General features: G+C 35.9%; 1 protein-coding gene across 1 annotated transcript in view; it reads right to left on the bottom strand.

Moving 5' to 3' along the window:
- DPYD (dihydropyrimidine dehydrogenase) overlaps positions 1 to 27,999 on the bottom strand; it is an 806,347-nt gene that overhangs the window by 248,278 nt on the left and 530,070 nt on the right. The gene's annotated exons all lie outside the window — the stretch shown is intronic.

Below are 27,999 nucleotides of genomic sequence, written 5' to 3'. Positions count from 1 at the left end.
GAAGATAATGAGTGATATAATGATTACAGGAATAATTCCCAAAGCTATATGCATAAACTATATATGAAACAAGAAAAGACATATAGGAAAAAGTGGGAAATGATATAAAAACACAACGATGGCCAGGCATGGTGGCTCTGCACTTTGGGAGGCCAAGGTAGGAGGACCACTTTAGCCCAGGAGTTCAAGACCAGCCTGGGCAACATAGGGAGACTCTGTCTCCACAAAAAAAGTAAGAATAAATTAGCCAGGTGTGGTGATGTGTACCTGTGGTCCCAGCTACTTTCGGGAGGCTGAGGTGGGAGCATCCCCTCAGCCCAGGAAGTTGAGGCTGCAGTGAGCTGTGATCAGGCCACTGCACTCCAGCTTGAGCAACAGAGTGAGACCCTATCTCAAAAAATAAAATGAAATAAAAACACAACAATGGGAAATTTTAATAGGTATCTGTTAGATTTTGACTGATCAGTCAGATTGAAAACAGCAAATACGTAGGTAAGTTGAGTGATACAATTAACTTGCTTGATTTAATAGATAATTGTGAAATTATGTAGCAACATATGTAGCACATGTATTTTTCTCATATACTCACGTGAATTACTTGACATACAGTTGGCCACAAGAATACCTTGGCAATTTCCCCCAAAATAGCTGTTTTATACATTGGGTTCTTTGACTAGAATTTAATAAATCTAAATTTAAACCAACAGATGACCTATCTCACCCCTTTATCAACTGCTTATATTTGCAGGAAAGTGACAGTAAAGGCTAGTTATCAAGAGAAATTGATGGAGGGGTACCGTGATATTAGGTTCTTGTCTCTGGTCTTCCCCCATGTCAGGAGTACTGCCATTCCTATGGTTTGGCTCTGAGTCAACAATTTCTTTTACTGGGCTTAGGCTAGTTTGTCTTCCTTTCTGTTTCATAGCAAAAGCAGCTGATTAACACAGGGTTCTCTCTTTTTCTCTCCCTCTGTCTCTGTCTCTCTCTACATATACATGCGGACATGTATATTGAATTCATACAAATACCTTCAATTATATCAAGTTGAATTGCAAAGACCCCAGTTTACTGCAGATATACTTAGATTGATATTTCTATGCACAAGACTTGACAAGTAAAATTTTTTCTCATGAATCCTTCTCTCTCTTAAAATAATATAATTTAAGGAACAGATCTCCTGAATACAGGATATACATAGGAACCCATGGAATTTTCATGTCTTTAAATTCTTTTACTGAACAGAGACCACACCATTAAAGAGGAACATTTTGAGTTTTCTAGGTTAGCATTTTAAAAAGGTGGAATTTACGTTAAAAACTTTTTAGTTTTACCCTACCAAGTTAAGGATCCTTATTTCCTTTATATCAAAGCAGATAATCATGGAGACCTGGTAAGAACAGCTTGCTTTCTGGCCAGCCATTTTATCACTCTGTTTTTCTCCTTAAGGAAGATTAGCACATCCTTTTCTATTGTTAGTGTTCTAGTCATGCTAACAGTGGCTGCAGAATCAAGTCTTTCCTAGAGGAAGTCTAAGTGTTTCAGTGTTGTCCTGGAGTCAATTCCATGTCAAGTGATATCAGGTTGGTAGCTTGAAATTGGCTATAGTGAGAGGATTCATAACACAGAAACCAGCAACAAATGCTACAAATAGGAGATTTGTTTTCAGGAGAACTGCTTTACCAGCACAGTACTTGTTTTGTCCCAGGTAGCTGATCTGACGAAGTTTAGAATCTCATACTCTAGTGAGAAGAAATAAACTAGGGAAAAGACATATTAAAAATTGATTATGTTCCTCTTGAGTAAATGAATTTATTTCAGAGAAGTATAATTTTTTAGAAAAATAATGGAGTCCTTAAACTAATAATTTTGGAAAATGTTAAGTGTGAAAAATTGTCATATAAAATTGTAAGCTGAGAAAAAATAGTACTTTCGCTTAAGGCGAGTTAAATACATGATCTTGTCTACTTTCTTCCTTTTAATCTCCTATATTCTTGTAGTATTGAATCTTTCTAGTTTCTACTTCGAAGAACAACTAATTTAATTTTTCAAAGGATGGTTGGAATGGTATTTCAGTGAATAAGAATATTTCATATTGTGCCTTAATAAAACTTGGAAACCTGTTATTATTATAAGGAAAAAAATTACTAAGGCTTTTTCTTTCTAGTAAATCACTGAAACATTCTTATTACTTCATACAGCTTCACAGTGCTAAGCAAAGTCGACTTATGTTCTTAGTGGAATTAATCAATGTACAGCCAATTATAACTAGTATTAGGTTCAGAGTTGACAAATATGCATATCAAAGTCATGTATGGAAACTTGAACTGAAACCCCTTAATTTACATTCCCCAAATGTCCAGAAGAATAAGAAAAGTAAAAACAAAGTCAAAACTGAGCACTGAAAGTTTAGCACTGATGAATGTGCAGAAGTCTAAAAGATACTTTTGTGTTGGGAGTTGAAGTAGGGGTAAGGGTGCTGTCAGTGGCATGCAGGGATCTGGCTTCAAGGATTTTGAATTGTTTTCATTTAGTGGCCTTTGCAATTACTGGCCTTGCCAGCTCATGAAGGAGCTTATCATCACTCCTCCTACCACTTACCATCACCACCACTTTGAGAAGAACAATTCAATTTATTTTTATGACAGAGCCCAATTTTTGATCTCTGGGTGAAGTCAGCTACATCTCCTGTATTTGACTTAAAATTTCAGGAGAGAAAAAAAAAAACCACTCAAAGAAACAAACAAACAAACAAACAAAAGCCTTTAAAAAAGTACTGTGAATCAGTACATTTCCTTAATGTTATAAAAGTCTTTTGAGATTCTTGTGTGTGTATGTGTTTAATTGTCCCAGCTATCTTCTATGAACTGAGAAAGGCCTTCTTTTGTTTGAATGTGACAGATCAGTTAGAACTGTGGCAACTACCATTTACAGCTATTGATTTCAATGTGACATTAAAGGCCCCAAATTCAACCATTATTCTCTTCAATTGTCACAAACAAAGGTTAATAATAGCTGAGTTTGGACTGAAGGAATCAAGTAAAGATTGCCAACTGAAATTACATGTTGTTTATCTCTGAGGCACAAGTCAGTATGAGGGTCTCTGGTCCAGGTCGCATGTGTATTATCATTATTTTAAAAATATGCCTTTTGCTAAAAGTGATATTTAAAATACGGAAAACGAAAGTGTAGTATAAGAAATCATGCTATTTAAAATAAATAATTTAAAAAATATACTTGTCCTTAGAGTAAAAACATTTTGTTTTGTTGCTTCTATAGCAGCAAAATAATGTTTCTCATAACTGTAAAAAGTGGTATGTAGCATGATTAAACAATATTTCAACTCTTTAGTTCATGCAGAGGTTACCAGCTAGAGGGTAGAAAGGTTTGATTAGGTTTATGTCTTCCATGAGAAATTTTTTTAAAAAGCATACAACTCCCTTAATATATGAGTGCTAAAGCTACAATTGGCTTTCTTTTGTGGTCAGGTATGAAAGAACAAAGTCCTTTTACTACAATAAACAGGTAGAAAATAGCTAGTGAGATATTATAAATCTTCACAAAAGCAATGCCAAGTTAAAAAAGTCTGTAAGTCTTTAAAATTTTAACTCGTTTATATTTATATCATCATTTACTACCTATTTACTCCAATGGTAAATGGTAAATACTTTCATGTGCTGTTTCCATGGTAAAACTTCTTAAACAAGCATTTTATTTTTTAAAAAATTACACTAACAATTGTAATTATATTAATTAATACCTCATGATTCAATATTTACATAGAACTGCAGAATTGTACTTATTAGTGGAAAATAGCTATTTTAAACTATTTTATGAAAAGGAACCCTAGATTAAGTAAATGAATTGAGGATAATTTATTCTTGGTCATTATTTCTTAAAAATAAAAAAAAGAGAGAGAGATAGAATCTTGCCAAAAGTACTTGTTAGTAACCATTCTAAAGAATTCTAGAAGTAGGGCAGTATGATTCCAAATAAATATGGCTTATTCTTTGAATAGACAGACCAACATTCACGCTTGAGTTAATGCTATGCAGTACCATTTCATAACTCAGAAGATAACAATAAAACACACAAGTGTTGAGAATTGTTCATATATAGACAACTGTACAAAGAAATGAAAGTTCTCCTTTCCCAGTACCAGAGGTTCTAAACACTAGTACTGTTGGTGTCTATTCTTTTCATTCTTTTAACCCTATGTTTATATATGTACATATTTATATAATACATGTATTATTGTTATTTTAACATTCAATTTTTTTCTCTTTACATTATATATAATCTATATGTATCACCACACACACAGACACTACATTGATATATGTGAAAATTGCTTTACTTTTTCCCTTTCATTAAGACATAGAGATCTATCTCACTGTTTTTTTATAGTGATAGAGTATCCCATTGTGTACATGCCATAAGTTACTCAACGTTCTTTAACGATGGACATTTGTTTTCAGTTGTTATTAAAAATGGTGCTAACCTGAACTACATTAAACATGTTTATGCATGTACTATAATTTTTATAGGAGAGATTTTTAGAATTGGCCTGCTGGGACTAAAAGTATATGCCATGAAATTTACTTAGATGCTGCAAAATGCTTTCCCAAAGGGTGGTACTGTTTCACTTTCCACTAATAAAATATGAAAGTGACTGCTTCCCCACACTCTCTATAGCACTAATGGTAATCACTCTTTGCCAAATTAGTTGGTGAAAAATGTAATATCTGTGTTGGTTTAATTTGTATTTCCATTCTGACGAGCTGGGTTGGATATCTTTTCATGTTTACTGGCCATTGGTAGTTTTGTTTCTTTGAATTGTCTATCCATTTTTAAAAATCTGAATTGTTTGTCATTTTCTTAGCAACTGGCTAAAAATATTTTTTCCTAATGTCCCATTTTCCCCTGCTTACATGAAGAGTGCATTATCATTTTAGAAAATACATATGGACAAAAAGAAGATGAAAACTGTCCATAATATTTTTGGTGTATACTCTGACATTAGTGTTAATGATGAGATGGGATTATGCTGCCCATTCTATTTGACATTGCTTTTCTTCACTCAACAAAATGGGCTCTACATTTTTCGTACACCCTTAAATGTTCATTCACAACTATGCTTTTTAAACTTTGTGATCAAAATGAAACAAAAGTAAGAAAACTTTTCACCAAGCAAAATTTCATTTTGAAAACAACAAAAATGGAATCCAAGTGGAATGGCTCAATCACCTTTCCCTCATAACTCATATCCTAGACTGGATAATGGTGACTGCCGGGATGCAAGAAAATGCTTTTTAATTGACAGGTAGAAAACAGCAGGAAGAAAAGTGATGGGTACCTCACTTGCAATTATGTGTGTAAAAAGGCTTCTAGTCTTGATTACAACTCCATGAGATGAACGCTGTTATGAATCCATTTTAGAGAAGACAAAATGAGTGCAAAGTCACTTGCTTTATATAACATAGTATGCATAGCATTTCAATTCAGCAATCCAATTCTGAAATATGTGCTCTTAATAACTATGAAACCTGCCTAATAGAAGTACAAAAACAATATTTACACTTGGGTCATATTATTTTAATGATTTTTTTAAAAGACTTTCCCAACATGTTGCAAGAATTGTAAAAATAGGCTTAAAATTTTGTTTAATGCAGTAAATGAAAAAGAATATTTATAATACATATACTATATAAAATAAGTTTTTATTTCTCACTCCTTTGCTTTTACAAAAGTTTTACCATATACATTTATATCTCCAAAGAACATATAATTTAGTATTAAATGTTTTTATCTTCCATATACATGAAATAATACTCTTCCTTATTCTTGAGCAACACTTCCTTTGTCAATTTGACATTGTATCACAGAGATTTATTTATGTTTTCCATATAGTCGTATATCATTCATTTTTTATTGCTACAAAGTATTCCACTGTATAATTACAAGTCTTTTTATCTCTTCTTCCATAAATGGGCATTTGGTTTTTTCTAGTTTTTAAATTATTACTATAACTTCTCTTCAGTGGTTGCTCGATCCTTTTTTAAATTTTTATATTGAGTTGTCTTCCACTTCTGAATTTGAAGAAATGCGTATATTCTAAATATCACTCTTCTGTCACTTGTTTGTAGAACAAGTGTTTATTCCTAATTTATATCTTGTCTTTTCATTTTCCTCATGGTATTTTTTGATTAAGAAATTTTAACAAACTTTTATGATCTGTGTATTTTCTGCTTTGTTTAAGGAATCTTTATAGATTATAAGGTCCATAAGGCATTTTTCAATATTGTTTTTGAAACATTTACCGTACTGCCTATCACATAAAGGTCTATCTACTTAAACTTGATTTTTATGTATAGATAATGATTCTCTTACTAGTATTTAGTTAATAGTTCAAAATTTTCTCACTAGTTTGTAATGATAGCTCAGACAAAAATCAAGCTTCCATATCTGTCTGGGTATCTTATGAGTTCTGTGTTCTGTGAGTTTGCTCAATTTATCTAACTCTGTGTCAAAACCCCTATATTAAGAGATATAGCTTTATAAGAATTGTTGAAAGTGGTTATGGCCAAGTTAATATATGTTAAGTGCTTAGAACAATGTCTAGCATAAATGCTATATAAAATATTTTCTTTTATTATTATTATTGAATGCCTTGGTGATTTGGGGCCCTTTAAACATCCATATAAATATATAAATCAGTGGATTCTTTTGGATATTTTTTATAGATTATCAGAAGATATGTGAATAATGTCATTTTTCCCAATCTTGATATTTTCATTTTTTATCTCTTTATTTTAAATTCATTTTTCAAGCCTTACTGTATTGGCATTTTATATTTAGTACAATGTAGAATGAATATGCTAACAGCAGGCACCCTTGTTTTATTTCTGATTTTAAAGACATGCTTACCACAGTTAACTATTAAGTTTGACGTTTGCAGCAGATATTTTGCAAACATCTTTGATCACTTTAAGGAAGTTCCTTCCTATTCATAATTTTCTAAGATGTTTTTAAAATTATGAATGGATCTTGACTTCTACCAAACATATTTTCCGTATCTAGTGAGATGATCATATAATTTTTCTGCTTTAACTTGTTAATATGATGAGTTACATGACATGATTTTTTTTTCGGTTAAGCCAACACGGATTTACTGAGATAAGCTCCATGTTGTCAGGCCATATTCATCTTTTTAATCTTTTAATATGTTGCTGGATTCAGCATGTTAACATTTTGTTTCGTATCTTGCATTGATGCTCATGAGTGAGACTGACCTATAACTTCTTTTCTTACACTAATCTTTCAATATCAAGGTTGTCCCGGGCTCATAAATTGAGGGAGTATTGTGTTTTTTTATTGACTGATTGTTTTTTCAATTGACAGACAAAATTGTATGTATTTATCATGTACAACATGATGTTCTGAAGTATATATACATTGTGGAATGGCTAAATTGAGCTACTTATATGCATTATCTCACATAGTCTTCATTTTTTGTAGTGAGACCACAATAAACATTCTCAGGTATTCTCAAGAATACAATATATCATTTATTTTTGCTATAGTCTATAATAGCTTAAAACATTTCCTCCTGCATTTCTGACTTTTTAAAGCCTGTTTGGAAGGCCAGCTTTCTCTTGTGTACTGAAAACCAATCTCACTGGAATGTTGGTCAGCCATTCTACAGTTAAAATGGAAATTAGGAATCTTTTTGACTAATTAGGTTTCAAACAGCTTCTGCTTGTACAGTATATTCATGGATGTTAAGAAGGCATTGTCACAGTTAAGGTTTTTGAGAAAATCCTTTCCAAAAGGATGTTTTCCATCAACAAACAGAAGAAAAATTAAATGCCCGATTAACAAACATAATGTCCTCTTTAATAATTCTCAGCACTCTGGTAATTCTGTTAATATTACTGTGCTATATCTACAGTTCTTTCCTTTTGTTTCATGTTCTGAATAATTCAATTAAAAGTCTGACAAAGCAATAACAAGGGATTGAATGTTGTCGAATTGTAATTTGAAATAAAAACATAAGCTCTTTGGGAACATGTATTTAAAATTCTGCAAAACCCTTTCAAGCATCTGAGATTGTTGCATTCTACAAAAGAGACAGTTAACTACTTAGCCAAGTTATCCTGCTTCCTTTTTTGTACCCAATTTCAGTAAATAAGGAAAACACAGTTGTGTAAAACAATGAAGTTCTTGCAAAACAGACCACTTTGTCTGCACCTGGCTTACATGGAAGGAAGAACTACTCCTTTTTCCTGAATTTTGAGGAAAAACAGTGGCACAGCTTGAGTACTGAACAGCAGAATTGCCTGGAGGGCTCATTCACAAGGGCCTACAATTTCTGTCCTTTTATCTGGAAAATATTAATGTACAAGGTAATGTGAGGGAAATGAAAAAGAATGTGACAAAGACCTTGCCCTTAGAAAGTGGCCACTCTAGTAACAGAGATAAGAGTTGTCATGTGTGACACAATCTCATGCAGTTGGTGGACAGAAGGGAGCCAGAAGGTATGGCAAGGAGAATATCGATCCAGATGTTAATGCCATACGCTTCAACTTCCCCTCCCCCGATATGGACACTATTCTGCTTCAGTTCTCTGAGCTGTCATCGGAATTCATGATAAGGAAAGACACAGTAAGGAAATCACTTATTCTGACATCAAGATGAAAAGCAAGTAATATAATCTGGGGTCATTTTATAGAAAAACTACGGAGTAGTGATTAAGTGTACAGTCCTGTAGTACAGAAACCTGTGGCCAATTTCTGGTTGTAGAATTTTGGCCAAGTTGCTTAACTTTTCTATCCTGCAGTTTCCTGATCTAGAAAGTAGGAATAATAGTAGTACTAGCTCAGAGAGTTGTTTGAGGATTAAATAATATAATCTATTTAAAATGTTAACCATTTCCTGGCATATAATAAGCTCTCAAAAATGAGAACCATCTAATATCATCAATGTGAGCCAATCCTACAAGTTCTTAGTGAAGAAACTGGCAATGATTCTAAGCGAATCCAAAGAAAAAAAATATCATGGTGCAGACTCAAACAAGAAAAACGCTAAGTAAGCAAAAAGAGAAGAAATATGTAATTAAAGAAATAGAAAGACAAAGTTTATTTTTAAGCAAAATTCAGTGACAGAAACCAGTCTCAGAGCTGAAGACCACTCCTCTTGTGGGCTGGGAAACAGATAGAGGTAGGAGTGACAAAGAAGGAGACCAAAGAAAAAGAAAGGAATCCATGGGAAAATTGAAATCTGCTTTTTAACTAAAAAGAATTAAACTTTATTGTAATACTGGCTGGGATATAGCTGGTAAGGAGGAAGATATTAAATACTCAAACCATAGGCTTTTATCCAAAATGCCTTAAACAGTTTTCTAATCTGAAGTTTAGTACTATATACAACTGATACTTAAAAATAATCTAGTCATTCAAATTTACTTACATTCTTTCTATGCTTACAATTTATAATGGAATGTGGGTTGCTCACAACATTTTTATATTTACTCCTCCATATATAAGACTGAACTTTTGTAGGCAGCCATCCCATTTGACAAATCCAAGGTGACCTAAAAGTTTAGGTTACAGGGGTCAGTGAAGTAAATTAACTGATATATTAATAGCTTATTACTGGAGCAGCTGTGTTTAAATATGACAGGTTTTGTATTAAAACTGGCACTAGTTAAGCACAGCCAGAATAGAGTTTCAATCATTAATAATGCTGTGAGTCACAAAATCAGAAAAAATTTAAAAACATCTGACATAGTTGTTCAGGGTTGTTTTACATACTGACTTTAAAATGTAATCATTTACCCAAGTGTTTATGTTATAACTGGAATCTGGTCAATAGAAATGCAATATGAGATTCAACAGAAACCGATACTGTGTGCTTTTAAAAATGAGTGTGCCATATCAAAGAATGGGAGCAGTGCCTTACCAAGGCTGTCTTTTAGTAATGAAATGAATGAGACTCTATATGGTGAACTTACAGAAAAGCCACTATGTTTGATGGAATTGGCTACAGGAAGTCATGGCCTTCAGGAAAGAATCTGTTGGAGGTTTTCTGAACTTTGTATCTCCTATTCAGCCACTATAAAAAATTTCCCTGTGACAATCTCTAAGGAAGCAAGTGTCCCCGTTATCACATTTGCTTATTTATTTTCAGTTTATTATCTCTCTTTCACAACTTCATAGCTCTTTATATCTGTTCCTCGCTCTTCTCCAAACTGAGAAGAGAGTAATTAAAAATTGGAAGTTTGAAATATGTAAGATCTAACATGAACATTCCACTGCATCTGGAAGCTGACAGGGCAACTGACTGATTCTTGCAGGTGCTTAAAATGAACTATATGACAAGTTGGAGAGTTTACTCTGAAAGCCCAATTAGTAAAAATAAAATGAGAGAAGATGTTCCCACGGCGTTTGCAAAATGATATTAAAAGAACCAACGTTTCTTTTAAAAATAAGCCTGATATAGGAAAAAGGTAAAGGGCAGAATCAAAGTGGCAAGAAAAGAAAAAAATAAATCATGGAATGAAAAAAACACTGAACTGGAAATTTAGAGATATGAGGTCAAGGGGAAAGGTTAAAATTATAAAGGACATGAATACAGAGATAGAAGAAATCATGTCCGTGGTGGAAGACAGTACACTAACTTTCTTGAGCTACTATCCCCAATCTTATTTAAAATAATAACTACAACAAAAATAAAAACAGCATTAACCTTATAATACAATAAGGCAAAAAATGGAGAATTAGCAAACATGATAGGGAGAGAAACAAAATCAAACGTGTTTCAGGAGAAACAGGATTAGAAAAGAGAATGTTTATAAAAGAGGAAATCAGTCAGGCAAATCAAAGCAAATGGAGAAAAACATTTAAAAGGAACAAGGAACTCAATACAGTAAAAGAAGAATTGAATTGCAGATTTTGATGTAACTCACTTATATTTCATAACTATACATATCAATTCAATTTAATTCAGCTACTGCAAGTATTACAAAAATTTGTAGCCATACCAGAGGTGGAGATTACTGTTTTTATTTCATTTTGAGTGTGACACAAAAATGGGGTTAAAGAATCTGGCACATTCTTTGGTATTCACTGCCAAGGAGGTTTGAACTTTCTGATATGATGCAGTGAGATTTTCAAGCAGAAAAACTGGAAGTCCTTCTCAAATAACTCTAAATAAAAAGAAGGAGCTCTAGATCCAAAGGGATCAAGGAAGTGAAAGTGGAGGAGGTCAGACAGCAAGTGCCAATGTGTTGTGTCCACACAAAGAGGAAAGAAAAATTGGGAATGATGGACATAACCAACTAAGGAATATAAAAGATTGAATGAAACCTAAACTGATGACGCCCAGTGTCTCTAACACCTGCATGGGGCCTGCTACCTAATAGTTGCTCAATTAATAACTAATGAATTAAATGAATCAGTGAATTAATTGAATTCCACTTAGTGGAACTATCTTTTCAGGCTGTACTCATCAGTGGGAAACAATGAAAGAATGAGCAGATAGCTGGATTTACAAGCAATAGTGTCAAAAATTTGTCACTTTGGAAAAGACTTGCTCTTGGAGAAAAGAGGAAACTATTGAACAATCTGAAATAGTAAAAAAAAAAACTTACAGATTCTATGTGAACTGATCTACAGGGAAGAAATAGGTCTACACTGTTTTCAAAAAAACTATTCCGGTTGTTTGATTTTTTTTCCCTTCCCTACTTCGTGGGATGATGTTTGATTGTTTTTTATTGCCATCAGCATTGGCACTTCTCCGGACATGTGTTTGGGATTCTTGGAACCAAACTGAATAGCACATACAGTAAAGTGCACCTTTCGTGAAGAGAAAATGACAACTACATAACACCATGTAAAAGAATGCAGACAAAAAGAGAATTTGTTTTTCTGTATTATATGAGACAATAAGGCGGAAAGAGAAAGAAAAGTAAGGCAAACGACGCATGACAGAAAGGAGAACAAGGCTCAGAACACACAAGATCAAGCAAGGGGGGTGGGGGAGCCCATGAAGGCAGAAACAAGGTAACAAAAAGGACAAAACCAGCAGTAGAAAAGAACTGTCAGACACAAAACCCTCAAAACAATAGATAGGAAAAAAAGGAACAAGATGACAGGAAAAGAGCAGCATGGAATCTAGCAAGAAAAAGAAACAAAAATTTCAAATAATGGATTTTCTAACACCCCCGCTGTTCCTCCAGTGCATTGTGTCACAGTCTCACAGAGCAGTGCATAATTTATTATGGTCACTCGCTGCCAGGCTGCTATAAAGGGCAATAGCTATATGAAAATACTCCCCACCGCCTGGATGGCTTAATGATCTACCCTTTGTAGAGGGGCAGGGCTGTGGAATGGCAGGCAAGGGCAGGAGGAGCACTTATGGTGCTGGATGGCACTCTGCATATTTAGTGCTTCCCACCATTTGAAGAAAGGGTGTATTAACTTTCAAGACACCTCAGTGGGTTTTTTTCCCCCTTTTAAAGCTTTTCCTAAATAATCACCTTCTGTCCAGAGCAGTTTCTTAATCTGATACTACATATACCCTCCTTTAAGGCAGGGGTCATGTCAAAGTAAACAACCACCAAAACATGGATTTTAAACATAATATCTGACTTGGACAATTAACATTAATAACTGGAAAACTGCATTCTGTTTTCATCATGTCTGGAGATTTTTTTTTCTGTGCTACAGTTTCTCTTTAGAAATGAATTTTGGGTGCAGAAAAACTTAAAAGTCTCAAAAAAAATAGAGACCATACAAATCATTTTCAGCAATCATTTTCCAGAAACTGGACTTTTCGGTAGTATTTATATAGAGGAACTCTCATAACTTCCACAAATAGCAGTATCTTCAAACAGAAATGCATCATTAAGATATCTATCAGTAATTTCTGTGATTGATAAAGCCAGGGATTACTTCTTTAAAATTCTTCGAGAGGCAGTCATGTCTGAGGGTCAGGGGCACAGGCTCTTGAGCCAGATGGCCGAGATTTGGGTCCAGATGAGACCATTGACTTCCTGTGTGACCCTGCCATGTTACTTACACTTCCTGAGTTCCTTCATCTGTAAAATGGGAACAATAATAGTAAATATATCATAGAGTTGCTGTGAGGATTAAATGAATTAGCCCTTGGGTGAGAGCCTGGTAAACAAAAAGCACAGCAGGTGTCAGCTGTTGTACCTGCTCTCAACAAAGCATGATGGGACATTAGGGCATTTGTAATCCAGAACCGTTCGCCGTTTGGTAATAGGCATACAGACAGCTGAAAAGTGCATCCCTTAATTCCACAGAAGGCCAGGCTAGGCAGTGCACTTTCTCTCTCTCTCCTCTGATCCTTGGATACAACCCTTGCTTACATAGGATAATAGATGTGTAAAAGGAAGTCACAGTCAGCTGTTTTGACATCTTTCATCCTCCAAACTCCTATAGTAAAATGCAAAATGCAAAAAATGCTCATTCCTAAACAAAATGATTTTTGATTTCCAAAGATAAAATATTTTGAAAAAGATGGTCCAGATCACAGAAAATTGTTAATAATATGCATATATAAGTAGTATGTAATTCTGGACAAACATATTTAGGTTGGAGAAATCAGACATGTGAAGCTTAAAATAGTAGAAGGTGGAAAGATAGCAAAAAATCAGAACAAGTTACGAAGAGTGGTCATAGAAGGAAGAAAATTAATTTGAAATGTAAGTTCTCAATTTAAAAAAATCAGGAACTACTTTCCTGGGTCATACTCAAGAACAATCCTTCTCAGGATCTTCTCGCTGCCAATGACAGGAAAAGACATTTTGTGTCAAAGGTGAATTCATTCAATCATTCATTCATTCATTCATTCATCTATCCCCAAATTATTTACTGAATACCTGCCATGTGCCAGAATCACATTAATCCCTGGAGAATCAATGGGGAACAAGTCACTCTAGCGTCAGTTTCTTTATTTTTCATGTGGAGAATATGCTATCTTCCCCCTCAAAGTTGACTGAGGAATGAATGTGATCCCATGTGTAGAAATAGGCACTATGCCTAGAATACAATGGGAACTGACTGAATAAAATCAGTTTCTAATCACCATAATAATCATTTATGAATTTATTATTTTGGGATACATTTACATCATGATAACTATACTTTTATTGCAATCACCTTAAAATATACTTGTTTACTACCTAAAGGGAAACTATATTTCACTTTATGTATTCTAAATCTATCATCTCTATAGGAAAAATATGTATATGTTTAATATTCAACATCTTTCACTTTTAATTTTATTTTTTAATTAGAATTGAAAAATTATTGTATATATTTGAGTTACCAAGTGATATTATAATTTATGAATACAATGCATTCATTAAAATTAAATCAAGTTAATTAACATATTCATCACCTACAATACTTTTTGTGGTGAAAACATTTGAAATTTACTCTCTCAGCAATTTTGAAATGTACAATAAATGATTACTTACTATATTCACCATGTTTTACAATATATCTCATAGTAAAAAGAACCCTTATTATTCCTAATTGAGGCTTTACATCCTTTCACCACCTCCTCCCTATTCTTTGACCATCTTCTCCCTATTCTCCCTACCCCGAGCCTCTGGTGACCACCATTCTACTTTCTGTTTCTTTAGTTTTAGATTGTTTCGTTGTTTTAGAGTCCACGTATAAGTGAGAATATGCAGTATTTGTCTCTCTAGGCCTGTCTTCCTTCATGTAACATGTTCTCTAGTTCCACTCATATTGTTGCAAGTGACACAATTTCTTTCTTTTTTAAGGCTGAATAGTAGTCCATTGTGTATATATACCGTATTTTCTTTATCTATTCATCTGTTGATAGACACTTAGGTTGATTCCATAAGTTGCCTATTGTGAACAGTACTGCAAGGAACATAGATAGGCATGCAGGCATTTCTTTGACAAACTCATTTCAAATCTATTGCATAAATACCCAGAAGTAGGATTGTTGGATCATATGGTAATTATACTTTTAGTTTTTTGGGGAACTTTTATAGTGTTTCCATAATAAGTATACTAATTTACATTTCCACCAATAGCGTGCCAGGGCTCCCTTTTCTCCACATCTTCTCCAGCACTTACTATCTGTTGTCTTTTTGATAACAGCCATTCTGACAGGTGTCAGTGATATCTCACTATGGTTTTAATTTGCATTTCCCTAGTGATTACCAAAGTTGAGCATTTTTTCATATGCCTATTGGTCATTTGTGTTATTTCTTTTAAGAAATGTCTATTCAGCTCCCTTGCTCATTTTTTTATTCAAACTATTTGTTTTGTTTCCAAAGAGATGTTTACTCTCCTTATATATATTTGATATTAACCCCTTATCAGATTTATGGCCCAAAAATATTTTCTTCCAATCCATTGGTTGCTTCTTCACTCTGTTAATTGTTTCCTTTGTGTGCAGAAGCTTTTTATTTTGATGTAATCTGATTTGTCTATTTTTGCACTTGTTGCCTGTGATTTTGAGGTCAAATTTAAAAAATCATTATCTAGACCAATATTGTGCACTTTTTCTTCTATATTTTCTTCTAGTAGTTTTACAGTTTAAGGTCTTACATTTAAGTCTTTAATCCATTTGATAAGATTTCTGTTAATGCTGTGAGATAATGATCTAATTTTGTTCTTCTGCACATGGATATACATTTTTCACAAAACCCTTTATTGAAAATATGTCCTTTCTCCAATGGTTATACTTGGCACCCTTATTTAACACCAATTGACTATATATGAATGGGTTCACTGCTGAGTTTTCCATTCTGTCCCACTGGTTGATTAGTCTATTTTTATGCCAACATCATGCTGTTTAACTAATATCACTTGGTAGCAGAGTTCAGAATCAGTTAGTATGATGTCCACAGCTTTGTTCTTTTTGCTTGGACTGACTTGGCTATTCAGGGTTTTTTTGTGGTTCCATACACATTTTAGAATTATATCTTCTATTTCTATGAAAAATTATCTTAAGTTTTCATAGGTATTACACCGATTGTGTAGATTGCTTTGGGAGATAATATGGACATTTTAACAAACCAATTCTTCTAATCCATGAACACAAGATGTATTTGTTTTTGTATCTTTTTCAATTTCTTTCATTATGTTTTACAATTTTTAGTGTATGGGTAAGTTTCTCACCTCCTTGGTTAAATGGATTCCTTTTGATTTATTTTTCATATAGTTCATTGTTAATGTACAGAAACATCATTGATTTTTGTTTATTGATTTTGTATGCTGCTACTGTGCTGTGTTAATTTATTAGTTCTAACAGTGGTTTTTTTTGGTGGAATATTTAGAATTTTCTACATATAAGATCATGTTAGTAAACAGCAACAATTTGACTTCTCCTTTTCCTATTTGCATGCATTTAATTTCTTTCTCTTGCTTGATTGGTCTGGTAAGGACTTCCAATACTATCTTTTTAAAATAGACTTACGGGATACAAATGCAGTTTTATTACATGGATATATTGCATACTGGTGAAATCTGAGTTTTTTGTATAGCCATCACCCAAATACTGCATGTTGTACCCATTAAGTAGTTACTCATACCTTAACCCTTTTCCTCCCTTCCACCCTTCTGAGTCTCCAATGACTATTATTCCACTGTCTATGTTCACGTGTAAAAATTATTTAGCTCCTGCTTATGAGTGAGAATGCTTCCGTTTCTGAGTTATTTCAATTAAGATAATGACCTCTAGGATTCCATTCTAAGATGGCCGAATAGCAACAGCTCTGATCTGCAGCTTCCAGCATGATCAATGCAGAAGATGGGTGATTTCTGCATTTCTGACTGAGGTACCTGGTTCATCTCATTGGGACTGGTTGGACAGTGGGTGCAGCCCATTGAGGGCGAGCTGAAGCAGGGTGGGGCATCACCTCACCTGGGAAGCACAAGGGGTCAGGGGATTTCCTTTTCCGAGCCAAGGAAGCCATGAGAGATGGCACCTGAAAAAACAGGACAGTCCCACCCAAATACTGCGGTTTTCCAACAGTCTTAGCAAATGGAGATTTGCTAAGGAGATTTGCATAGGAGATTATATCCTGTGCCTGGCTCAGTGGATCCCAAGCCTAAGGAGCCTTGCTTACTGCTAGCGCAGCAGTCTGAGATCGACCTATGAGGCAGCAGTCCGGCAGGTGAAGAGGCATCTGCCATTGCTGAGGCTTGAATAGGTAAACATAGCAGCTGGGGAAGCTAGAACTGGGTGGAGCTCACTGCAGCTCAGCAAGGCTGGCTGCCTCTGTAGTCTCTACCTCTGGGGACAGGGCATAGCTGAACAAAAAGCAGCAGAAACTTCTGCAGACTTAAACATCCCTGTCTGACAGCTCTGAAGAGGGCAGTGGTTCTCCCAGCATGGTGTTTGAGTTCAGAAAACGGACAGGCTGCATCCTCAAGTGGGTCCCTGATGCCCATGTAGCCTAACTGGGAGAGACCTCCCAGTAGGGGCCGACAGACACCACATATAGGCAGCTGCCCCTCTGGGACGAAGCTTCCAGAGGAAGGATCAGGTAGCAATATTTGCTGTTCTGCAATATTTGCTGTTCTGCAGCCTCCGCTGGTGATACCCAGGCAAACAGGGTCTGGAGTGGAGCTCCAGCAAATTCCAACAGACCTGCAACTGAGGGACCTGACTGTTAGAAGGAAAACTAACAAACAGAAAGGAATAGCATCAACATCAACAAAAAGGACATCTACACCAAAACCACATCTGTAGGTCACCAACATCAAAGACCAAAGGTAGATAAAACCACAAAGATGGGGAGAAACCAGAACAGAAAAGCTGAAAATTTTAAAAACCAGAGCACCTCTTCTCCTACAAAGGATCGCAGCTGGTCACCAGCAATGAAAAAAGCTGGATGAAGAATGAATTTGACAAGTTGACAGAAGTAGGCTTCCGAAGGTTGGTAATAACAAACTTCTCCAAGCTAAAGGAGGATGTTCAAACCCATCACAAGGAAGCTTAAAACCTTGAAAAAAGATTAGACGAATGGCTAACTAGAATAAACAGTGTAGAGAAAAACGTAAATGACCCAATGGAGTTGAAAACCATCACACAAGAACTATGTGACACATGAACAAGCTTCAATAGCCGATTTGATCAAATGGAAGAAAGGGTATCAGTGATTGAAGATCAAATTAATGAAATAAAGTGAGAAGTTTAGAGAAGAAAAAGTGAAAAGAAATGAACAAAGCCTCCAAGAAATATGCGACTATGTGAAAATATCAAATCTACATTTGACTGGTGTACCTGAAAGTGATGGGGAGAATGGAACCAAGTTGGAAAACACTCTGCAGGATATTTTCCAGAACTTCCCCAACCTGGCAAGGCAGGCCAACATTCAAATTCAGGAAATAGAGAGAACACTACAAAGATACTCCTCGAGAAGAGCAACCCCAAGACACATAACTGTCAGATTCACCAAGGTTGAAATGAAGGAAAAAATGTTAACGGCAGTCAGAGAGAAAGGTTGGGTTACTCACAAAGGGAAGCCCATCAGACTAACAGTGGATCTCTCGGCAGAAACTCTACAAGCCAGAAGAGAGTGGCGGCCAATATTCAACATTCTTAAAGAAAAGAATTTTCAACCCAGAATTTCATATCCAGCCAAACTAAGCTTCGTAAGTGAAGGAGAAATAAAATCCTTTACAGACAAGCAAACGCTGAGAGATTTTGTCACCAGCAGGCCTGCCTTACAAGAGCTCCTGAAGGAAGTGCTAAACATGGAAAGGAACAACCGGTACCAGCCACTGCAAAAATATGCCAAATTGTAAAGACCATCAATGCTAGGAAGAAATTGCATCAAGTAACAGGCAAAATAACCAGGTAACATCATAATGAGAGGATCAAATTCATACATAACAATATTAACCTTAAATGTAAAGGGGCTAAATGCTCCAATTAAAAGACACAGACTGGCAAATTGGATAAAGATTCAAGACCCATCAGTGTGCTGTATTCAGGAGACCCATCTCACATGCAAAGAAGACACAAATAGGCTCAAAATAAAGGGATGGAGGAAGATCTACCAAGCAAATGGAAAGCAAAAAAAAAGCAGGGTTTGCAATCATAGTATCTGATAAAATAGACTTTAAACCAACAAAGATCAAAAGAGACAAAAAAGGCCATTACATGATGGTAAAGGGATCAATTTAACAAGAAGAGCTAACTATCCTAAATATACAGGCACCCAATACAGGAGCACCCAGATTCATAAAGCAAGTCCTTAGAGACCTACAAAGAAACTTAGACTCCCACAAAATAATAATGGGAGATTTTAACACCCCACTGTCCACTGTCAATATTAGACAGATCAATGAGACAGAAGGTTAACAAGAATACCCAGGACTTGAACTCAGCTCTGCAGCAAGCAGACCTAATAGACATCTATAGAACTCTCCACCCCAAATCAACAGAATATACATTCTTCTCAGCACCACAACACACTAATTCCAAAACTGACCACATAGTTGGAAGTAAAGCACTCCTCAGCAAATGTAAAACAACAGAAATCACAACAAACTGTCTCTCAGACCACAGTGCAATCAAATTAGAACTCAGGATTAAGAAACTCACTCAAAATTGCACAATTACATGGAAACTGAACAACCTGCTCCTGAATGACTAGTGGGTAAATAATGAAATTAAGGCAGAAATAAAGATGTTCTTTGAAACCAATGAGACCAAAGACACAACGTACCAGTATCTCTGGGACACATTCAAAGCAGTGTGTAGAGGGAAATTTACGCACTAAATGCCCACAAGAGAAAGCAGGAAAGATCTAAAATTGACACCCTAACAGAACAATTAAAAGAACTAGAGAAGCAAGAGCAAACACATTCGAAAGCTAGCAGAAGGCAAGGAATAACTAAGATCAGAGCAGAACTGAAGGAGATAGAGACACAAAGTACACTTAAAAAAAATCAATGAATCCAGGATCTGGTTTTTTGAAAAGATCAACAAAATTGATAGACCGCTAGCAAGACTAATAAAGAAGAAAAGAGAGAAGAATCAAATAGATGCAATAATAAATGATAAAGGGGATATCACCACGGATCCCACAGAAATACAAACTACCATCAGAGAATACTATAAACATCTCTACGCAAATAAACTAGAAAATCTAGAAGAAATGGATAAATTCCTGGACACATACACCCTTGCCAGACTAAACCGGGAAGAAGTTGAATCTTTGAATAGACCAATAACAGGCTCTGAAATTGAGGCAATAATTAATAGCGTACCAACCAAAAAAAACTCCAGGACCAGACAGATTCACAGCCGAATTCTACCAGAGGTACAAACAGGAGTTGGTACCAGAACAGTTTCCTTCCGAAATTATTATAATCAATAGAAAATGAAGGAATCCTCCCTAACTCATCTTACGAGGCCAGCATTATCCTGATACCAAAGCCTGGAAGAGACACAACAAAAAAAGAGAATTTTAGACCAATATCCCTGATGAACATCGATGCGAAAATCCTCAATAAAATACTGGCAACGCAAATCCAGCAACACATCAAAAGCTTATCCACCACGATCAAGTCACCTTCATCCCTGGCATGCAAGACTGGTTCAACATACGCAAATCAATAAATGTAATCCATGATATAAAGAGAAGCAATGACAAAAACCACATGATTATCTCAATAGATGCAGAAAAGGCCTTCAACAAAATTCAACAGCCCTTCATGATAAAAACTCTCAATAAATTAGGTATTGATGGAACATATCTCAAAATAATAAGAGTTATTTATGATAAACCCACAGCCAATATCATACTGAATGGGCAAAAACTGGAAGCATTCCCTCTGAAAATAGGCACAAGACAGGGATGCCCTCTCTCACCACTCCTATTCAACCTAGTGTTGGAAGTTCTGGCCAGGGCAATCAGGCAAGAGAAAGAAATAAAGGGTATTCAATTCGGAAAAGAGGAAGTCAAATTGTCCCTGTTTGCAGATGACATGATGTATATGTAGAAAACCCCATTGTCTCAGCCCAAAATCTCCTTAAGCTGATAAGCAAATTCAGCAAAGTCTCAGGATACAAAATCAATGTGCAAAAATCACAAGCATTCCTATACACCAATAACAGACAAACAGAAAGCCAAATCATGAGTGAACTCCCATTCATGATTGCTACAGAGAATAAAATACCTAGGAATTCAACTTACGAGGGATGCGAAGGACCTCTTCAAGGAGAACTACAAACCACTGCTCAATGAAATAAAAGAGGACACAAACAAATGGAAGAACATTCCATGCTCAGGGACAGGAAGAATCAATATTGTGAAAATGGCCATATTGCGCAAGATAATTTATAGATTCAATGCCATCCTCATCAAGCTACCAATGACTTTCTCCACAGAATTGGAAAAAAACTACTTTAAAGTTCATATGGAACCAAAAAAGAGCCCGCATCGCCAAGTCAATCCTAACCAAAAAGAACACAGCTGGAGGCATCATGCTACCTGACTTCAAACTATATTACAAGGCTACAGTAACCAAAACAGGATGATACTGGTAGCAAAAGGGATATATAGACCAATGGAACAGAAAAGAGGCCTCAGAAATAACATCACACATCTATAACAATCTGATCTTTGACAAATCTGACAGAAACAAGAAATGGGGAAAGAATTCCTTATTTAATAAATGGTGCTGGGAAAACTGGCTAGCCATACGTAGCAAGCTGAAACTGGATCCCTTCCTTACACCTTATACAAAAATTAATTCAAGATGGATTCATGACTTACATGTTAGACCTAAAATCATAAAAACCCTAGAAGAAAACCTAGGCAATACCATTCAGGACACAGGCATGGGTAAGGACTTGATGTCTAAAACACCAGAAGCAACGGCAACAAAAGCCAAAATAGACAATGGGATCTAATTAAACTAAAGAGCTTCTGCACAGCAAAAGAAACTGCCATCATAGTGAATAGACGACCTACAGAATGGGAGAAAATTTTTGCAATCTACCCATCTGGCAAAGGGCTAATAACCAGAATCTACAAGAACTTAAACAAATTTACAAGAAAAAAACAAACAATGCCATCAAAAAGTGGGCAAAGAATATGAACAGACATTTCTCAAAAGAAGACATTTATGAAGCCACAGACACATGAAAAAATGCTCATCATCACTGGTCATCAGAGAAATGCAAATCAAAACCACAATGAGACACCATCTCATGCCAGTTAGAATGGCCATCATTAAAAAGTCAGGAAACAACAGATGCTGGAGATGATGTGAAGAAATAGGAACGCTTTTATACTGTTGGTGAGAGTGTAAACTAGTTCAATAATTGTGGAAGACAGTGTGGCGATTTGTCAAGGATCTAGAACTAGAAATACCATTTGACCCAGCGATCCCATTACTGGGTATATACCCAAAGGATTATAAATCATGCTACTATAAAGACACATGCACACGTATGTTTATTGTGGCACTATTCACAATAGCAACAACTTGGAACCAGCCCAAAGGTCCATCAATGATGGGCTGGATTAAGAAAATGTGGCACATATACACCATGGAATACTATGCAGCCATAAAAAAGGATGAGTTCATGTGTTTTGCAGGGACATGGATACAGCTGGAAACCATCATTCTGAGCAAACCAGCACAAGGACAGAAAACCAAACACTGCGTGTTCTCACTCACGGTGGGAATTTAACAATGAGAACACTTGGACACAGGACGGGGAACATCACACCCCAGGGCCTGTCATGGGGTAGGGAGCAGGGGGAGGGATAGCATTGGAGAAATACCTAATGTAAATGATGAGATGATGGGCGCAGCAAACCAACATGGCATATGTATACCTATGTAACAAACCTGCACGTTGTGCACATGTACCCTAGAACTTTATACATATATATATAAAAAGATAATGACCTCTAGTTCCATCCATGTTGCTACAAAAGACATTATTTCATTCTTTTTATGGCTGAGTAGTATTCCATGATATCTATATCTATATCTATACAGATATTAGAAGAGAAGAGATACTATTATCCCTTCATATATCAATTGCTTCCATGTTACCCAAAACACAATTACAGGAAAAACAGGAGTGGCAAGCCTGCCATGTTGTTTACAGTTTTGGTGTGGTCAAGGAAAGAAAAAAAGTTGGCAAACGAAAATTGCAACAAAGTTTTCCATTCACTTAATGGGGGGCTAGACGTTTTACAAATAAGAGAAGAAAGCTGCATGTTCTTTTCTGATGAATCATGAACACATACTAAGGTTAATGGAATTTGCAACCTATCTATGAGGACTTTCAAAACTGAATAGACTCAGTAGCAACAAATAGGGAGAAAGGGGAAAAACTCAAGCAATCAACCCTAGAAAAAATAAATAACAAATAACATGAGGAAAGAGTCAAAGGTGTTTAATACATCTCAAAGGGAGTAAAATTGTAATTCATGCTTTAAATTGATTTCTCCTTAAACATAACTTTTTTTTGTAGAGTACTTATATTCATTAAGCATACTGATACTTAAAGTGCTTTTGGTGAGAGAACAAAAACAAAGTTAGCTATAAAACAAAATTTTCAATAAGATCTCTGCAATATAAACAATGTCAAGAGAGACTTCATGTTGGTATAAAATCTGTGATTATCAATAAGCACCACCTCATGTTTGCCTGGGGGGTTGTAATAGTTCTCAGAGAATAAGGCTTCCCTAATGATCATGACAAAAGGCACAGAGCCTTCAGTCTTCAGCCCAATATTCCTAAGTTGTAAAATGCCATAATTTTAATAAATTTATTTTCCTTGACTTACCTTATCTCCTTCTCTAGTCAGGCAAATCCACACGCCTCCTTCCTGACAGCTCACCTATCCCAGTTGGAAAACTTAAACGGATTGCACCGTAAAAGACTGACTCTATCTCAGCAGGAAGTGTGCACAAATTTCTCTCTGAGGTAGAAGTACCTTAATTTTAAGGTCTTTGTGAAGGTGGTGCCTCTGATGCCTTCGTTTAACTTGTCTTATTCCTTATTTTCTCTCTTGCCTTATCTTGAACTCTGATGCTTCTACTCTCAGCTGCTGAGTGCTTACTAGTTTTCTGGTCCAATATTGCTTTGCAGCCTGACATGCAGTCTCCTTTATTCTCGAGTCTTTTGTGGCTTCTAATACATGACTCAGTCTTGTCCACCAGTTCTTCCAATATTCTAGGCTAGTTGGATCACATAACTAGACCCTCCCTTTTGCTGCCAATATTCATTTCTTAGCAATCTTGGTTTCCCACCTTGTCTCTACTCTGCCCTGACGATCTCTATTATTCTTCTGTGACATTACATTACCTGAACTCTTCATGAAATCATGAACTAAGACCATAGCCTCTCCTCCATCTCACCTCTGTCTCTGTCTCTCTCTATGACATTTTTAGTTCATCCTTATGCTATAGTCAACAAATACATAGAGAATTCTGCTGTATTTCTCAAACTCATTGTGGTGTGAACAAATATTTGAGGGTGATTTTTTAAAAAGCTTAAAAAAATACTTTTGCTGCTTATTTCTGGAATAAAACAAATGATGAGAACAACAAAAACCAAGTAAGTTAAAAAATACATAGTTCGCTGTTTTTCCTGTAACATTCACCAGGCTGGAGTGCAGTTGTGTGATCTCAGTTCACCGCAACCTCCACCTCTCAGGCTCAAGTGATCCTCCCACCTCAGTCCCCCAAGTAGCTGGAAACACAACACAGGTGCACACCACCACATCCAGCTATTTTGTTTTTAGTATGTTTTTAGCAGACTCGGGGTTTCGCCATGTTGCCCAGGCTGGTCTCAAACTCCTTAGTTCAAGCAATCTTCCTGCCTCAGCCTCCCAAAGTGTTGGGATACAGTCATGAGCCACCATGCCTGGCCTATATATAATGTTTTTCACTGCCGCATAATGGTTGGGCTACACAAAAACAACAATATTTCCTGACCTAGAACTGATAATTCAGTTAGATTTAAACGGTGTTGCTTTCGACTAAAAAAATTACAATTTTTAAAAGAAGCAAAAATTTTTATATCATTACCAACATTAATAACTATAATTGAAAAACTCATACAGAACCAGCTGTAGGCAAAATATTGGCAGTTATATAAATGTCTCTTACAGATTTCCTGTAGTTTATCTACTTATGTAAGCACCCACATCTATCAAATGGCTGAGAATTAAAATCAAATAAAAAGTTAGGCAACATAATATAGTATTAAGCAAATTTTTTTTTGATTAGAGATAGTTTTTCTCATAAACAAGTGGGTAATTTATTTTAAAGACTTCAAAAATTATAATGCTATGAGGAAAATAAAATAGGATGAATCCAATGAATACGGCTAACATCAGATTTTAGTCACTTTTGCAGAAGCTTATACCACACAGTCATTTCTCATGTTTCACGGAACTATGTTATTTCACAGTGCAATGATTTTCAAACCCTTAACAGTGATGTCTCAGGGGATCATCCCACTGAGGCCAACCTAGTCTATCCCATACTTATCCAGTCAAATCATGGACCTGGAGTTCCAACTCTCTAGCCCAAACCTACATGTGTCCGTGCTGATTCCGGCATAACTAAACATCACATTCAGGATAATTCTCCACATACATAGCTCATAGAGGCATAAGTCACAAGGAATGAGAGGAATCAAGAACCTGCAGAAGATGTCTCAGGAGCACATACCTAATCAGTATCAAAAAGCGAACGGAACTCAGCAGTGATCCTCACCTTAGATTCCCCATGAGACGCCAGGGAGGCTACTGTGGCTTAAGTTTGTTGTGTTTTACAAGTGCTGGGGCTGCCACATTCTTTTCTCTAACCTTTGGGATTTCTTATACTCCGGAACTCCTGAGTTTCAACTCTGGGGAATATGGAAAATACTATGACTTTTCAGCTGTTTTGGTTTTAAAAGAGTGTCTTCATATTGTCTCCTCCACAGACATCTATGGGGGTCTGATCCAAGCAGGGCTGTGGTCATTGCTCCCTGGACACTGCATTGCGTATGAGATAGAGGGTCTGTTAACCCAGCTGCTGAAGGAAGACTTTATTTCCCAGGGGAAATTCTAGCACATCTGGGGCACTGTGGTCCTCACACTTGGTTTGGATTCTCTTCCTGATGACAGACGTCTGCTTTCTGGCAAGGGTAAGAGTAATAATCTGTGGTTAATGTCTAATGAAAAAATGCTGGCATGTTGAAACAGAAACAAAAGCCTCTCTCTTTTAAAAAAAAAACCATACAGTTTTGTGCGAATTAAGTTTGAACATAGAACAGATCGTGAAGGAATTATCAAAGTATTGCTCTGGGTGGTATTTGGAGTAATAATCTTTAAAAATCAATTTTAAGGTTTACCACTTTTAAACGTTTTATTCTTGCTTAGCTAAATCATCATGAAAGCATGACTTCATACATCTCCCTGATGACAAAACTAATGTTTGGACCGTTTGAGTTGAACATTCTAATACTTAAAAATTCTATGCATAGAACTGAACAATATGATTAAATGCAGGAAGGGGACTGTGAGGTGACAAGATATAACAGATGATAACAGTGGTATTGCCATCTTTGTTCAGGTCCTTACTCCCTGTAAAGCTACGGCAGTATTCTCTCTGATTATACTATCATTTTTGAACTTTCTATCCAAATAAATCATTACTAAATGAGTGTACACTAAATAGTTGTTCACTCTTTAGCAATCATACCTACAATGAAGGCATTGAAACCACTGAACAATTGGAATTCATCGAGGGCTAGGGAAACAACATCTTTGTAGCCTCTTGGAACTGTTAGGTAAAGAAATCAAATTCTTTGACAGTGATTCATGTTCTAGGTCACTACAGATTCAAATGTGAGTATGCATTGGGTTTCTACCTTTAAACCCTTTCACATAGATTCTTCTTCCTTCCTCGTGGAAAGTTTGGTTGACTGATAATATACACCCAGCTCATGAATTAGAATGTCATTTGAAATAGAATTAGAGAGGTGATTTCCATTTGGATAATTTCAGCTGAGAAGGTATAAATTCCAAGCAGAAGGAATAATAATTGTATGCAAAAAGGTATAGTAGGGAGTAGCCAGGGCAGTGCACTGACTTTTCCTGCTTGACCAGAAACTTTGATACACCAAAATAACACAGTTGGGAATACCAGACAGAGCACTAGACAGGGGTCAGTAACAAAGGCACTAAAGCTGTGGGACTTGCTACTTGGTTACCTTAGGCTAAGGCAGATTAGGCACTTTTCTGGTCCTTAATTCCTATCCTGTATGTAAGGGAGATGAATTGGAAAATCTTTAAGGTTCTTCTCAGTCACAAAATTCTGTGCTTTACTATGCCCCATCATCAACTCAAGGAAAAGAAGTAAACAGCTTTAGGTTTTCTGATGGCAGGAAAAAGAAAATCATTCCAAGAGGATTATATGACTAGCATTGAGAAGTCCTGTGGAGCATGCTGCGTCTTGCTCTTCTTTATTGCCATATGGAAGATAAAACAGGAAGGCAAGGCCTCTTACCACATATCTCACTCCACTTCCAACTCCTGGGCAACTATTTTTCTTTTGATAGCTGATGGAAGGTCTAAGAATTAAAGGTACTGCTGGCCAAAGAAGGCAGCCCAAAGACAACAATGTCAGGAACTCAGAGGTTCAGTACAACTCCTGGGGAAGGTTGGTCTTGATATTAAAAGGTGAATCAGAAAGATATATACTGGCCAAATTCATGTTTGAGAATGAGCACATATTCTTAGTTAAATGTCTGCTACTATTCACATGTACCAGAAACAGTGTCAGAGGAGCCTAATTAAGGTCTACCTTCTTATTGTTGCATGACAATCCAGGCCAGGGAAGGCCGTATCTTGTCATTATTTTAACAGAAATAATAGGATTTTTTTGCCACCTATTGTTGGCAATAATTTTAAAAACACAACAACCACCACAATACAAAGGTCTACTCGAGGTCT

Source organism: Nomascus leucogenys, chromosome 12, assembly GCF_006542625.1.
Source record: "Nomascus leucogenys isolate Asia chromosome 12, Asia_NLE_v1, whole genome shotgun sequence".
Lineage (NCBI taxonomy): Eukaryota > Metazoa > Chordata > Mammalia > Primates > Hylobatidae > Nomascus > Nomascus leucogenys.
Note: the sequence above shows the minus strand (reverse complement) of the source record. Positions and strands in the feature narration are given on the sequence as shown.